General features: G+C 35.3%; 1 protein-coding gene across 4 annotated transcripts in view; it reads right to left on the reverse strand.

Annotated features, from left to right (window-relative positions):
* Positions 1 to 17,459, reverse strand: part of RNGTT (RNA guanylyltransferase and 5'-phosphatase) — a 320,109-nt gene that overhangs the window by 74,762 nt on the left and 227,888 nt on the right. The window lies entirely within an intron of this gene.

Below are 17,459 nucleotides of genomic sequence, written 5' to 3' on the forward strand. Positions count from 1 at the left end.
TGGAAACTGAGCCATCACAACAACAACAGAAGAAGTAGGAATAAAGAAAGAAAATCGATGCTGACTGCATCATCAAGAAAACACAATGAATTACACTCACAAGAAGCCCTCTTGCAGTAATAAACGTGCAGAAACAACTTGATACTTATGTCTTGCCTCAGAGAAAGTGACATGTTAGCATTCATAGGAGAACATGGTGGGAACAGGTTAGAGTTAGGAATAGAGTTAGATGTATAAAAAGGAAGAGCTGCAGTTTCAATATAAAACTTTGCTATTAAGATGCTTCAAATCTAAGACAAGAATTTAGATCTTACTTTCTGATTTCCTTATCATCAGCAACTGGAGGCCTCTGCTTTCATCAATTCTTCTTCTTTACTGTCTTGTGAATGGGCCCTAGTCATCTCAATCTGAAATAATCCTTTTTCTCCAACAGTAGCCAGCCATTTTTCCAGACAGAGCTCCAGTGCCATCTCCCGAGTGATGCTTGCTTCGACTGCCCCACCCTCACTGATTGCTTACTGTTCTGAATTCTTGTGCAGCATCAACAACCTGGGCAACACAGTCTGATCCTTACTTATATATTGCCATACACAGTTCACCGTTGTTTCATGTTTTTTCATTTTGTTTTTCTTGTTTTGGTTTTGTTTTTAAAGAAAAGCAGACTGCCACATGCGGCACCTCATCTGGATGTGTTAGGAGTCTTGGAAGCCTGACTACTCTACCTTCTCCTACAAATGGGCTTTGAGGGTTTGTTGGCGGCTTCAGCAGGGGAGCGCAGCTACTCATAGACCCTTGACCAAAGAAAGGTCCTCTCTGACCAAGCCTGACCAAGCATGCAGCTTAGGGAAAAACACACATGGGCAGTGAGGGAGGAAGGGGACTGCCCGCCTAGCCAGTCAGATCAGCTTAATCAACCCTCACCATCCCTGGGGTCACAGATGTCACAGTCAGACTGCTCTTACAGCCTCGTGTGTTTATCACAACTATGTTGTAATTCCCTATGGGAAAATGATATGTAATATTTCTCCTATAGCCCTCACAGCGTTTATCACTGTTCCAGGTATTCAATAAGTTATTCAATAAACATTTGTAAAATAAATCATACTAATTATTATACTAATACCCAATGTTTGGTATATGTATCAGACACTGTGCTAATTGACTTGCATTAATTTAATCTTCACAGTAACTCTATGAGGTAGGTTATAATTAGTATTAATTTCATTTTACTTATGAGAAAATGAAAGCTTAGTTTGGTAACAACCAGGATCATAGTTCTGAGCTTTCATCTCAAAGTAATATGCTCTCCATAAAAGATATGAAAACTATTCCACTTGTGCTTTCAATCTATGACAAGTTTCCTATGTAGAGGGGTAGGAAAATGGAAAGGCTAATTATTCAGTTAATGCTTCAAACTCACCAAATTGTCTGGGGTCCTTAAAGTCGGTGCCTCTGTCTCTACCTGGAACTCACAGGCAAGTGCTACACATGAGGCACACAGTAACTCTGAACAAGTGAATTTCATTTTAAAATAAATATGCTCTATAAAAGCTTCCCTCACATTAAAAGAACATAAGTAAACAATAGGGAATCCATCATTCTCTTCCTAATTTTATTAGGGTAACGCAGTCATTAATGAAGAAGAAAAAGACAATGGCTTTATCTGAAAAAGTACTAACTGTCCCTCACAGTTAGGCTCATTGCCCCCCAGCAAAATTCAGAACTTGATCTTAATATTATCAAACAAAAGATTCTAAGATTAAGAAATTTAGCTAAAGTTTTAATAGATGGAACAATTCCTTGTTCAATTACCAAAATAAAGGGGGACAAAGGGTCAAGTGTGATAATTTCAAGATTCCTTTGAGGAGATGATGCATAATTCAATAATGGAAATAAATGTGGGGTGCATATAATGTGACATATAATAAATATAAATTATATACATATACATACAATGCATCTATAAAATAAAGTAATAAGCCATGTTTACTAGATTAGGTATTTAAGAGATCATAAATACGATTCCAAATTTATTTTTCTCTCTCTGAATCCTCTAAAACTAACAATAGATTTAAATTCATCTATGGATGACTGATCCTATAATAAAACACTTGCTATATCAAGAAATAGGATGTTACACAGAAAACAATTCCAAATAATGATTAAACAAATAAAAAAAATCTAGCTCAAAAGTAATTAGGGCAGAAATGTTATCTAAAGGTCCTTGAACAAGGCAGAAAGACTGTGACTGATCCCATACACCAAGGTTGTATTTCCATACATCATTTCACAATGGTTGTTGTCAGGATGGGGAAAGTAATAGAGGTCTGAGAAATATAGCTGATTTCCCAGCATCTCATGTGATCAAGAAACACATTCTACAACAAACACTTTTGTCCTCATAAAAATTTGCTATTTTGCATTGGTAAACTGTTGGACCCAAGAGAAAAATCTTCTACTCTCTAAGACTCAATTTTTCATTTCTTCAGTTACAATTTATCTTAAAGAATAGCATGGGGATTTAGTTTTTTAGTGACTATTATTCCATGGAAATAAACTTTCCACAGTCAATTTTTTTTTAATATATCTAGTAATCAATGATGCCCGATTATCATCTGGGAAAACTGAAAATACAAAAAGTCCTAGCAGCACCATAGGCCTTTGCCAAAGATAAAAGATACCAGGGTAAGAATGCAATCTTTAAAGACTTCTTAACTCCTGACTTTAAACGATAAATATTGTGTCAGGAATCAGATGACAAGTGTTTCCAAACCATCTTGCTACCAATACACCAGCCAAAGTACACAATATCAAACATCTTTCTTTCTCATGATCTCCCAAATGATAAAATTACAATCAGTAAGAGAGAGAAAGAGAATGCTCTCCACAAACAGTGTAGGTATTATCTCTGCTATTCCTCTTCCCTCACAAAATTTGCTAGGTAGAAATCCATTAAGGAAAAGGAGAACCCAATGGTCATATCAACTAGATTGTTCCATCTTAAAATTTTGAATTGTATCTTTTTTTTCATTCTGTCAAATTTATGACCAATAGAAAATATTTTTAAAACACCAAGTAGTCATAGCTATAAAAAAAAAAAAAAAAGGAATTATACCTGACATACAGGATATGTAAGTTACAACAGATCCATCTTGTATCTGCTATCTTTGTACTTCAGTAAGGTGCTGATTGGCTATGCTAGAAAAGAATAAATCACATTTCAGGGAACAACTATCATTTGGCTATTTGGTTTAAGCAGAGCTAGATCTATACAGAGTGATTCCATCAAAGAATTAAGAAAATCATTCCAGTGAGCTCTTTATGACTTCTTAGAGCAGAAGCCTTAGGGTTTTTATTCTTCTGGGCAAGGAAATAGGTAAGAACTGTTTCTCAAAAGACAGTTAAACAGTTCTCTGAAATATAGGAATACAAACTAGGTCAATTCCTAGCTGATACCACTTTTTTCTAATTTAGAGAGACTTAGGGTGCCTGGGTGGCTCAGTTGGTTAAGCGACTGCCTTCGGCTCAGGTCATGATCCTGGAGCCCCGGGATTGAGTCCCACATCGGGCTCCCTGCTCAGCGGGGGGTCTGCTTCTCCCTCTGACCCTCTCCCCTCTCGTGCTCTCTGTCTCTCATTCTCTCTCTCAAATAAATAAATAAAATCTTTAAAAAAAAAAAAAAAGAGAGAGACTTAGATGGCAATACTTTTCCAAATCATGACAAATGCCATTACCTACAGCATTCACCCTCTCCAAAGTACAAAAGGTCTTCAAAGCCACAGGTGGTACTGTTTTATGGTGGAACAATAGACTCTACCCTCAAGAACATTATTTTTTTAGTGAAAGACATAGAAAAATCAAACTCCGCAATTCAATTTAATAAGCCCAATACACACAGAAGAAGGACCAATGGACTCGGTGCAAAGAGGACCAACCAGGTAAGACTTCATCTGCAGTGCGTTTTTGTTTCTGTTTCTCATGTTTTTTATTTTTCTTTTCTTTTTCCAGAAATATATTTAATTTGATGCCATATCAATACATTTTGTAATTTAGGTTGAAGAGCTTAGGTTTTCCTAGACCAGGTAGGAGGTTCCAGTGAATGCAGGGTTGGGGGAAGAGGGCAGCCTTTAATACCTGAAGTTCAAGGGTGACAGTGACAAACTATTTCTTCCAATTCCTTTTTTGCCTCACTGGGTCCTGGAGGGCTTCTGCAGCCAGCACAGTTGCCCTTAGTTATACCTGGCTACCTCACTGATCACTGTCCCAAGGGTAACAGCCCCGCTTTCTAGGGTGACACCCCTGAAGTTCAGAATGTGTGTTTTTGTTTGCATGCTGAGATCTGCTGCTGTTAAACATTTCCACACCTCCTGCTTCTCTTTTCTCCCTCCTTGCCCTGGCAGCTAATGCCCAATTATCAGATCTCCGCTCTGGGCATGGAGGCCAAAGTTCCAGCTTCTAGACTGTAGGGCCGGGGGCTGAACTTTATGTAGTTCATTGGTGCTGGTACTTTCTGAGACGTTACCGCTCTGGCCCCTCAGCTGTTCCAGGCAGCCCCCACCCCCTCTGACTGCTGGTTCACCCGTGCTGGATGGCAGCCACTGCTGGCAGCACTTTGGAATTTGAAGATTTTTCTCTGTTTTCTTATTTTAGTAAAAATGGTATTTATGCAGTTTCATTTATTTTCCCTGTTGTGGTATGTTTTTTCCAGGAGGAAAGGGGATGGTTTTTTATGCTAAACTATAAGCTTCAGATTTTGGCACTAATACCAAGCAGGCATAAGCCTTCCTCTGAGAAAAGAGGAATCTGAAAGGTGGCCAAGGCCACATTTTTCGCTTCTTCAAACCATACAGTACTAAATTATTCATATTCATTTAGTGAATGAATTGCCAATGTCTGTGACTCCTGGAGGAAGTAGGATGAAATCTTAATTTATAAATATTTATCTTAAAATACTATGAAGATTAGGAAAGAAAAGATCCTATGCTGGGACACTAACAGCTTTCAAACCAAATCGAGGCTGAATGGGAGAAAAATATAAAGAAAGAAAATAAGGTCAAGAGGGACTCCACAACTGAACTGCTTTTGGAACACAAGTTATGCTGCTGTGGTCATTTAATACATATACGTACTGTAATATTTAAGATCATATAGCTCAGTGCAGCCCACAAATGCAAGCCATGTATGTAATTTTAAATTTTCTAACAGGCACATTAAAAACAATAAAAACATGGACAAGATGAAATTAATTTTAATGATACATACAAAATACTATCATTTCAATATGGTAATAAATATCAAAGTTGTTAGTGAGCTATTCTACTCTCTTTTTTTGTACCAAGTCTTCAAAATCTGGTGTGTACTTTACACTTACACATCTCATCTCAGACTAGCCACATTTCAAGTGCTCAATAGCCACATGTGGAGAGTGCAAATAAAGAGCAAGCAAACAGGGATGTGCCCTAAACAAAATTCGCAAAGAACTCTACTAAACAGGGGCGCCTGGGTGGCGCAGTTGGTTAAGCAACTGCCTTCGGCTCAGGTCATGATCCTGAAGTCCCGTGATCGAGTCCCGCATCGGGCTCCCTGCTCAATGGGGAGTCTGCTTCACCCTCTGACCGTCTCCCCTCTCATGCTCTTTCTCACTCTCTCTCTCTCTAAAATAAATAAATAAAATCTTTAAAAAAAAAAAAAAAAGAACTCTAGTGAACAAAGAAGAAAATTCTGCTGCATCTCAGGGTGGAATCTATTGTACCCACTGTAGCCAAGAGTGGAAAGTAACTGCCTGCTTCTGTGAAGACTACATAACAAACTAGGGTAGGCCTGGTATGCAGCTAGAACCTGTTCTTAGACAACATTCTGGAAAGCTAGAAGAAGATGGAGATAATATGGAGTAAATAATCATCTTGAATCAAGAGGTCATAGTCTTACTGTAGAAAAAGATTCTATTCTAATCTCACCTATTTGGTATAATCAAACAGGTGATCTTGTCAGTTAGGTATCTTAAATTTTTAAAAATCAACAAGATACATGCCTATATGTAACACATACACATCACATTACTTAAATTAGCTTACTTTGTTTTTTTAAAGATTTTATTTATTTATTTGAGAGAGAAGTGAGCACCAGAGAGAGCACAAGCAGGGAGAGGAGGTGAGGCAGAGGGAGAAGCAGACTCCCCTGCTGAGCAGGGAGCCCAACTGACGTGGGGCTCAATCCCTGGATTGTGGGATCATGATCTGAGCCAAAGGCAGACACTTAACCGACTAAGCCACCCAGGCACCCCTAGATTAGCTTACTTTTTAAAATCAAGAGTTCTAACTATATTTCAAGCCAGCTTGATATTCCTCCAGTATATGTTTCTCTCTTTCAGCCTTGTACTGTTACAAAAATGCAAAGTAGAAGTTATGCTTGATGATGTAAATAGCATATTGTTTGTATACAAATGAATGCAATTAAAGATGCTTAGTGATTCTTTGAAAGTTTTGTTTCTCCTTCTGCTATGAACTGAATGATTATGTCCCCTACAAATTTCTATACTGAAACCCTAATCCTCAGTATGAAGGTATTTGAGGGACCCGTGGGAGATGATCAGGGTTAAATTAGATCATGAGGGTGGGCCCCTCATCATGGGATTAATGCCCTTATAAAAAGACGAAGACACTTGAAATCTCTCTTTCTCTGCATGCACATACCAAGGAAGGCCATGTGAAGACATAACCAGAAAAAGGGCCCTTACTGAGAACCCCACAATGCTGGCACCCTGATCTCCGACTTCCAGCCTCAAGAACTGTGAGAAATAAATGTTTAAACCATCCAGTCTGTGGTATTTGTTACAGCAACCTTAACTAAAACACCCTCAGTAAGACTAAATATACTTTCAAAAATGTAGAGTATGAATTTATTAAGCAATATAAAAGTACACTTCTACTCAACCACTGTGCAAACAATGTCCAAACTTCCAAGAGACTAATCTAAAATAACAAGGTCTTATTATATGCATGCATTTAAATGTACTACATTTGGTCTAAAGGTTAAGATTCCTGCCTTAACCTATCAAAAATTCTAAGTAGGTTCTTAAAAAAAAAAAAATGAGCAATAGATTTATTGATTTAAAAAAGGGAACAAAATATAACAAATGGTATTTTGATTAAAATGGTTATTTTACACCAGATTTTAATTGTCCTTTGTACCATTTTCCAAGCATAATATTTAAAACTCTGCGTTTTTTTTTTAAATGCTGCCTTGCAACCAATTTATTTAGATTAATTAGTAATCTAAATAGTGAAGTATAATCTGTTCATGACTGGTATATAGAGGTCTAGACAGCAAATGATCTCTGAAGAGACATATTTCCATTAAATAATAAGTCCACAGCACTTTGTACTATCCTACCATATACAAATTTACAGGACAACAAAATAACATCAGTAAAAAGGAAAATTTTACAGACAATGGTATATTCTTTCACTTTGCAGGAGTTGAAAAAAAAATTATGTAGGTTTCCAGAGATTCATGAGTATAACCTAAGAAACATATTTCATAGTGATTTTTTTAAGTTAGGTTTTTCTTAGTAAATCGTTTTTGGCTTAAAATTAAAAAGCCAGGGGCACCTGGGTGGCTCACTCGTTAAGCAACTGCCTTGGGCTCAGGTCAAGATCTGAGGGTCCTGGGATCGAGCCCCACATCAGGCTCCCTGCTCCGCGGGAAGCCTGCTTCTCCCTCTCCCACTCCCCCTGCTTATGTTCCCTCTCTCACTGTGTCTCTCTCTGTCAAATAAATAAAATCTTAAAAAAAAAAAAATTAAAAAGCCAAATATTACTAATGTACTTAAATGCTTTCTTGCGTGAAACTGGGAATCTTTATGACATAATGACATAATACATTTTCATCTACGAATGAACTATTTTATTTGTTTCCTTCTCATTTCTAACTTTAAATAAACAGAAAATCTACCTTGTTCTTGAATAATCTCCATAGACAAGCTTTAATTTTTCAAAGTTCATCCTTTCAATATTTCTTACAAAAAAATCCAAACTACTAGTATTTTATCCAAAAGGATTCCTCCCAAAGCTTCACATTTGAATTACAGCATTGACATTTAGAAATTTGCTTTCTAATAATAATCTATCAAAATTATATTCTATATACTTAGTTATTAATTCTTTGTAATTTTTCTTATAATTGCATTTTTCTAAGTATTTACAAACACTTAAAGACACCTTACCAAGAATAAGCTTTAGTCTATATCTTGACAATCTATAAATCCAGCATAATACCCAAACATACACTGCATATACCCAACAATACATACAATGTAGTTACTGTACAATAGTATTGTTTAACATGTATTACTGGTTTCATATTAATAATAAAAGATTGTTTAATGAACAGACTAATCTTTGTATAGTAGCTTACAGTCTTACAGACTCCCTTCACACTCATTAAGTCTCATTTAATCTATGTAACAATTTTATGCAATCCTGCTTAATGGGCCCTAACCTATCAACTTAGTTTGGATAACTATTAACTTGATACATCTTAATTCAGTTAACAAGTTTCATGTAGCATGTTCATACAGAGAATCAGCCTTCAGCACTAAGAAGTTTAAATTTAAATTAAGAATTTTCAACAAATGCTTGACCATAGTGACCTTCCCTATGACAAACTATTAAATAGACAAACTATTAAACAGATGGGTATAAGAACCATTTGTTAGTTCTCTCATTCATCCATTTATTCAATTTTTTGAGTACATACTTAGTGGCAGACACTGTTCTTACTGGACTGGCATCTAAATGGTATTTATTAGAATAGAATTTATATTTTAAAATAATTGAGCAGGAGCGTCTGGGTGGCTCAGTCAGTTAAGCACCTGACTCTTGATTTCGGCTAAGGTCATGATCTCAGGGTTGTGTGATTGAGCCCTGTGGTGGGCTCTGTAATGCGCATAGAGCCTACTTAAGATTCTCTCTCTTCCTCTTCCTCTGCCCCACCCCTACTCATGCTCTCTTTCTCTCTAAAAAAAATTAAAAATAAAATAAAAACCTTGAGCAAGGATCACCTAATTTTTATTTTTTTTTTAAGTTTTTCTTTAAATTCCTGTTAGTTAATATACAGTATAATATTAGTTTCAGGTATACAATATAGCAGTTCAACACTTCCACACAATACCTGGTGCTCATCACAGCAAGTGTACTCCTTAATCTCCATCACCTATTTAACCCATCCCTCCACTCACCTCCCCTCTGATAACCATCATTTTATTCTCTATAGTTAAGAAGTCTATTTCTTGGTTTGCCTCTTTTTTTTCCCTTTACTCATTTGTTTTGTTTCTTAAATACCACATATGAGTAGAATCATACGGTATTTGTCTTTCTCTGACTTATTTCACTTAGCATGTACTCTTTAGCTCTATCCATGTCATTGCAAATGGCAAGGTTTCACTCTTTTTTATGGCTGAGTAATATTTCATTGTGTGTGTGTGCATGTGTGTGTGTGTACACACACTACCTCTTCTTCAGGGTGCATGTATCCCTTTGAATTAGTACTTTTGTATTCTCTGGGTAAATACCTAGTAGTGCAATTGCTGGATCATAAGGTAGGACCCTCTGTTTTCCACTGTGGCTGCACCAGTTTGCATTCCCACCAACAGTGCAAGAAGGTTTTCCCTCATCCACATCCTCACCAGCATCTGATGTTTCTTGTGCTGTTGATTTTAGCCTTTCTGACTGGCACAAAAATAGACACCTAGATCAATGGAACAGAATAGAAAACCCAGAAATGAACCCGCAACTATATGGTCAGTTAATCTCCAACAAAGCAGGAAAGAATATCCAATGGGAAAAAGACAGTCTCTTCAATAAATGGTGTTGGGAAAACTGGACAGGACATGCAGAAGAATGAAACTGGACCACTTTCTATATCATACACAAAAATAAATTCAAAATGAATGAAAAACCTAAATGTGAAACCTAAAACCATAAAAATCCTAGAAGAGAACACAGGCAGGCCCCTCTTTGACACTATCTGTAGCAACTTCTTTTTTAGATATTATCTCCTGAGGCAAGGTAAACAAAAGCAAAAATAAACTATTAGGACTTTGACAAAATAAAAAGCTTCTACACAGTTAAGGAAACAATCAACAAAACTAAAAGGCAACCTATGGAATGGGAGAAGATATTTGCAAATGACACATCTGATAAAGGGTTAGTATCCCAAGTTTTATAAACGACTTATAAAACTCAACATCCAAAAAATGAATAATCCAATTAAAAATGGGCAGAAGACATGAATAGACATTTTTCCAAGAAAGACATATAGATGGCCAACAGACACATGAAAAGATGCTCAATGTCACTGATCATCAGGGAAACACAAATCTGATTTTTCACCATGCTGGGGAAAACAAAATCTTAATAATCTAACCATGTGAAGAAAACTAGGAATAGATAATAAAATTAAAAATGAATGCATAACTTGACAGCCCAATGAAAAGCAAGCTGAAACAGAAACGAAATCAACAGATCCATATTAAAAAAAAAAACTAGGTATTACGAAGGGGTCATTTGTTTACCTTGTCTGCAGGGAACTAATAAATTCACTTCAGAACATGCACTTGAGGGGCGCCTGGGTGGCTCAGTTGGTTAAGCGGCTGCCTTTGGCTCAGGTCACGATCCTGGAGTCCTGGGATCGAGTCCCACATCGGGCTCCCTGCTCAGCAGGGAGTCTGCTTCTCCCTCTGACCCTCCCCCCTCTCATGTGCTCTCTCTCTCTCAAATAAATAAATAAAATCTTTAAAAAAAAAAAAAAAGAACATGCACTTGAAAACAGACAAAAAGTGTAAACACTTTCATAGGTACTGTGGGGGTCAAGTTAACAGTTCACTATAATACAAGACAAAATACAATAAATGTTAATAACAAAAAACCTGAAGCTTCAAAGATAGGAAGAATTAATTTGGACCTGGGGAATAAAATTTATAATAACTTAGTTTCATTATATGCAATCCTAATCTTGGACAACTGAGATATGGGCTTTAAACTTTTTTTACTATCATCTCAAACTGAGTCGTTTTAAAGAAAATACCCACTATGAGAAGCAGAAGCAGGAAATGGAAAAGCAGTATACTATTACCCAGCTTTACCTCACAATGGCCAGAATTTTAACAATAGAGTGCAAAAGGAGAATCTTAGGAATAGGAGAAAAGGTTAAAAAAATAGCAGAGAAGAAATCTCTGTGGTGCTACAATATTAATTAACTACTACATCAGGATTCTACTTCCCAGACAATACTGCAAATATGCTCCTGTGGTTAATATATTTAGCAGAATAAGAACTAAATCTAAAACCTAGACCCTTAATTTTTAGTGATAAATTCTTCACACATATTATAACAAACTACTCTAAAAAGAAAGCATATATATTTTTATATAAATATTTCAAAATGAGAAGACAAATATGGAATAAAAGTTAATTAAATAAACCAGTTCCCAAATTCCAACTTACTTGATGCAATAGTATTCTTTAATATGATAGTACTGATAGGTTATTAAACCTATCACAAATTTTCAATACGTTTGATATCGCATATGTGCAATATATATGGCATAGCCATGGAATCTAATTAATGGCAAGTATATGCGCTATATTTGTTTGTTATACATATCACTTTTTCAGTTTTTCTTTAAGTTGTAAAAATTCAAATAACTATCATATTTCTTGTTAAGGTGAAAATATTTTTTGAAACTATTGTCTTGTGTGTATAGACTTTTTATTATGCTGCATAGGAAAGAAGGGATATGATAATGATGAAACATTCTTGATGCATCAGACTGAAAAATTAGATATTTATGGACCATGTCTGAAGCTAAGGTTCTAATTGGATAACTCTTTTTTCCCCCCTGCTCTCATTTTCAAAGATATATAAATTTAATTTGGTTACTGGCATGGTCTATTGGACTGAGCAGAGAGAGTGTTTAAAAAAAAAAATTAGAGCTCCAATCTTGGCCTATTGTTCCAGTTCTAATCTCAATTCACTGAATGCTCTTGGGTAAGTCATAAACTAAATCACATTTTTCAATTTCCTCATCTGTAAAATGGAGATAACTACCCTACAACTCATTATTCAAACTGAAATTTTAAAAAAATACTTTTTAAAATCTGAACTGAACATGTGAACACTTGAAAATCACCTGACTCAGGTGAACCTTTATCTTTCAAATGGTGTGAAGTAGACTCAAAATAAAGGAGAACTTATAATTGAGAATAGATGCTTTGACTGGCTCACCAGCTCCAGAGGTTATCTGTGGTTTTATAATAAAAGACCAGGCTCATTTACAATCTGCAGCACAAAACTAAAAGACAAATGATCATCCAAAATGAATTTCACATGATAGAACCAGTTTCCAGTTAACAATGGAAATGACAGAAAAAGACTGAAGTTATTGTTCAACACAATACTTTCTATCTTTCCTCCCCTAAATCATAAATTATGTTTACTAAAAAGTATACAAATTGATATATTTGAAAACGAACTTGGTATAAACGCTGCACGTGTTTTAGTTGCACATTCCTCTTCTCAATTCACAAACATCTTAGATGGAGACAAACAACTTTCCTAAAGAAATATACACCACTTTTGACTTAATTCAGTAAATAATTAGTGAGCAACAACAGTGTCAACTGATCTTAAAAAGTTATGCATAATTATATTTCTGTAAATTAAATGATATATTCCTAGGACTTCAGCTTACAAACCATCGCTATGGTGGAAAAGACAAACTTTTCCCTATTTCTCTAAGTATAATTAAAACCTAGGGACATGATATCTAACACAAACGGAAAAAGACTCTAAAAGGTGGATAGAAGAAGGAAGTCCAACTAAGGAACTCAGGACTCAAGAACAACAAGATAATGAATATCGTGGGTTTTCTTTTTGCTTCATGTTTCAGAATGAGTACCAGAAAAGCCAGAAAGCCAAAAACATCAATCAGAGAAGAACCAAAAAAAACCCAAGAAAAGCCTGCTCTTTATCCAGAAAAGAGACAACCTAGCAAGACAGAAAACTTTTAGATAATTACCACTCTATTTTAGCAAAACACCACAGAAAAAATTGCCCATTCCCAGCCCTAATAACAAAGGCCAAGTGGGAGCCTAGATTTCCGACCTCACCAAGCTATACCAAGGAGCCCTGACCCTCTAACAGTATGTGGACAGAGAAAGCTGAGTGGAGAGCCAACGAGTATGAGACACCCCCTGCCGTAAGGTCAGTGAAGACCATGGGGAGAACCTAGACTTCCGTCCCCACCCAGCTCTAAAGAGGCACACCGCCATCTCTCATTGGGGTAGTCTAGGAGAATCAGGACTTCACCATCACCCAGTGATAAAAAGGCTATCCCTCCTCCAAGACAGTATCAGTGGAAGCCAAATGGGAACTCTAAGTTTACATCCCTACCCAATGGAAACAAGGGGCAACCTCCATTCTCCCTACAACCCTTATTCTACAGACCCCAAGTGGGAAACCTGGAGTTCTACTCCAACCTGGCACTAACAAAGCAGCACCTCCTTTCCCCTGCTAGAGACTTGTCAGGGAAGGCCTGCTAAAATAAGAAGCTTAAATAAGACAATGCCCAGAGTCTGATAACATAATGTCCAACATGTCCAGGTTTCAGTAAAAAATGATCAGTTATACTGAGACTCAAGAAAATCTCAAGTAAGAAATTATATGCTCTTATTTGTACTTAATTTATAAATATCCTTTAATCATTTTTTAATGATTTTTAACTGACGGAATTTTCTAAAATGAATGACAGACACAAAACCACAGATCCAGGAAGCTCTGAGAACATGAAACAGCATAAATACAAGAAAGTTATACCTAGGTACATTATATTTGAACAACAGAAAACCAAAGACAAAGAGTAAATCTTGAGGAAGCCTGAGGAGGGAAGAAAAAAAAAAAAAAAACTCACCTTACCTATAAAGAAACAAGGATAAGAATTACATCAGACTTCTTGTCAGAAATCATGCAGGCAAGATGAAAGTGGAGTGAAATATAAAGTGTGAAAAGGAAAAAAAATCTACCAACCTAGAATTCCTTATCCAGCAAAATTATCCTTCAAAAGCCAAAGACAAAGATTTTCTCAGACAAAAAATGAAGGAATTTGTTGCCAGAAGACCTGCCCTGCAAGAAGTGTTAAAAAGAAGTTCTTGAGAGAGAAAAAAATTACATAGGTCAGAAACTCAAATCTACATTAAAAAAGGAAGAATGTCAGAGAAGGAATAAATAAAGGTAAAATAAAAGGTTTTATTTTTCTTATTAATTGAACTAATTAACTGCTAGTTCAAAGTAGTAATAGTAGAAACATATTGAGTGATTATAGCAACTAAATAAATGAAATGAATGACGGTAATGCTATAAGGGATGGGAGAAAGAAACTGGGAAGATTCTGGAGGGAGGATGGGGGTAAATGGGGGAATTCTTTGTATTATCTGCTCAATTTTTCTATAAACTTGAAACAGTTCTAAAAACTAAAGTCTATAAATAAAATACACTCACACAAAAGCATATGATGAAAATATCAAAAGGCAATATAAAAACTACTTGATTTTCACTGTTGCCAACAGAAATTATACAATACTTGATTAAATGAGATAATGTATGTATATGCATGACATACAAGGGAAATTTAGCACATTAAACACATTCAGTCAATAAATGATACTATTATTATTAACAAACTGATAAGACAAAAAGTAAAGCAAAATCATGGAACTGAGGAGCTTTTGTAAGGAGCTTTTTTAAGGTAGAGGATTCCTCATGTTGGATAAATACCCAACAATTCACAACTGAAATACTTCTAGCTGGATTTGAGATGAGCAAGATGGAAAACAGAGAAAAATGAGGAAGCAAAACCAAGAGACAACAGCTTCCACATAACAGAAAAGACTCAGTATCAATAGTATCATTAAATAAATATCTTTTAACAGAAAAACACCTTTGGAACAATAAAATAGAAAAAAAGGTATTTTTATAAATCCTAAGATATAATAACCTTCCAGTATCCATCTTGTACAAACTTCAAAAATAGTCATAAAATATGAAATTTTGATTACAGCTTCACAGGGTGATATCCCCATCTTTGTTGGATAGATATTTTAACATTTTCCTGTCCATAAGGCACAACATTTGCTCATTAAATTATGGTACAAATGAAGTACAGATGTAGGATCAATCAAGTAGTTGGCAAAAATGACAGCGCACATTAAGGGCCAAGGAGGAAGCTGAAATGTGTGAGCAGGTGAAACATGAAAGAGTAAGAGTCACAGCAAATGGCAAAGTATGAGTTTCATGTATTCAAAAATAAGAAGTCTCATTGATTTGAAAACAATAAATCAATGGTCCTTAATAACAATTTGAGAATCTGAAGACAAGGTTTGTGTTTGTGTGTGAAAATAGAAAATAATTAAATAAAAGAGAATTTTTGCTTTTAGAAACTATTTTCTATCATGTAATGATAGTTTTTTTTTTAATTGCATCTCATATAGAACAGATTGAAAAGACTTTAAAATGTTAAAAATGTTTACAATTCTACCAGTTCAAATTTCACACTTTAGAATTAGGATATATTTCCCCCATGCAACTGCTGTGTAAAAAAAAATTTTTTTAAATTATGTCCTACCTAACACATGTTCCATGTATCTAAGCTAACACTGCTTAATTTTATAATAAAGCCCAAGTAAGTACAAGATTTGAATTGCTATATAAAGTTCCTATTAAAATGTACTCTTCAGATATAACATGTGAAATAGAAATTTATTTTTTTAAAGAATATCAACAAAATAAATGAAAAGCATTCAAGTACCTCTCACAGCCAAGTAGATCACTTCTCTCAATCTTTTAAGTTGGTCATATTTAATTTTTATAAACAAAACCATTAAGTAGCATTTAGAACATATATTTTAGGGGCGCCTGGGTGGCTCAGTTGGTTAAGCGACTGCCTTCGGCTCAGGTCATGATCCTGGAGTCCCAGGATCGAGTCCCACATCAGGCTCCCTGCTCGGCAGGGAGTCTGCTTCTCCCTCTGACCCTCCCCCGTCTCATGCTCTCTCTCTCTCTATCTCATTCTCTCTCTCAAATAAATAAATAAAATCTTTAAAAAAAAAAAAAACATTTTACATTAATACCATCTTAAAGGAATCAATAAAATGAATTCATTGATTACCCTCCCAATCTGCCAATAGCCAGATATCATCCTAGTCTTCTTCCAGAAAACCAAATTTATGCTGAAGGGCCAATGTTCCTTTTCCAGAAACAGAAAGATACCACAAAAGAAAATAAAGGAATTCTGACCAACAAGTAGGAAAAGATGCTTAAGAGAAAATCAAGAGAGCCACTCTAGAATTTAAAACTGCTCAGAAAAAGAAGAGCACAATCAAGGACAATCAAAAGATGAAACAGAATACCGCTTTACTTTGTCAGCCCCCCACTCTCCTCCACATACTGAAGCCAAAAGATGTGACATCATGGTCCAACAACCATTATATGGGTCCTCTGCAGTTATATAGTCAAGAGCATATTTTCAAAAGATCTAATGAAGAGTAATCAGATACAAGAAACTATCAATAGTGGTTGTATGTGAAAAATGGAGAGGAAGAACTTTTACTTTTCATGGCTCCAAAGTTTTGTTTTTCCCCCTCAAAGCACCTATTAGCTTTATAATTGAAAATAAACCCAAATAAATAATTATCAATTAGTATATAACATCTTAGCCTTCCAACTGTTACAAGCAAAATCATGTCTTCTCTTTACAGGAATGTAGATCATAAAAATAATCATATAATCTAAAATGCTACAAGAAAGGAGCTAGAAAAATCATATCTACTTCATCAACAAATGATAAAAAGCATTTACTAACTACCCTTCCATTTACAGTATGACAACAATGCAACATAAAAACAAGAGGCCCTGCATTCTATAAAAATACAGTTTAAACAGGAAATGCTGACTCAAGACAAGTAAGATGGATATAAAGCCAAAGCCAAAACAAAACAGTGCTTTTAACAACATGTATTAGGTTAAGGTAGAAAGCTGAGAGTTTATTTTCCAAAAGGGAGGAAGAGTCAACAACTCAGAAATCACAGACAACTGAGTAGAAATAACTGTTTAAAAATTCATCAACTCTGTTCAAACATATTTTAAATTTACAATGGAAAAACATTTCTTTTAAGAATGCTTTTAAAAAGACCTGAAACTGCTGGCTTTTATATTATATCTGTTTTAAAAATTAGGTGAAGTTTTAACATTAAATATAGGTACATGACTACTTAACCTATCAGAATACCTTTCTACACCATCATCACCATCAAAAATATATGTTTCCTTCATCTTTTCTATTTGTGATCTGGAGGGAAATGTTTTAAATGCAATGGGAAAGAAAGACATCACAAGTTATTAGTAGA

This window comes from Mirounga angustirostris, unplaced genomic scaffold (assembly GCF_029215605.1).
Source record: "Mirounga angustirostris isolate CCGP_5_RB_7025 unplaced genomic scaffold, mMirAng1.0.hap1 SCAF_8, whole genome shotgun sequence".
Taxonomy (NCBI): domain Eukaryota; kingdom Metazoa; phylum Chordata; class Mammalia; order Carnivora; family Phocidae; genus Mirounga; species Mirounga angustirostris.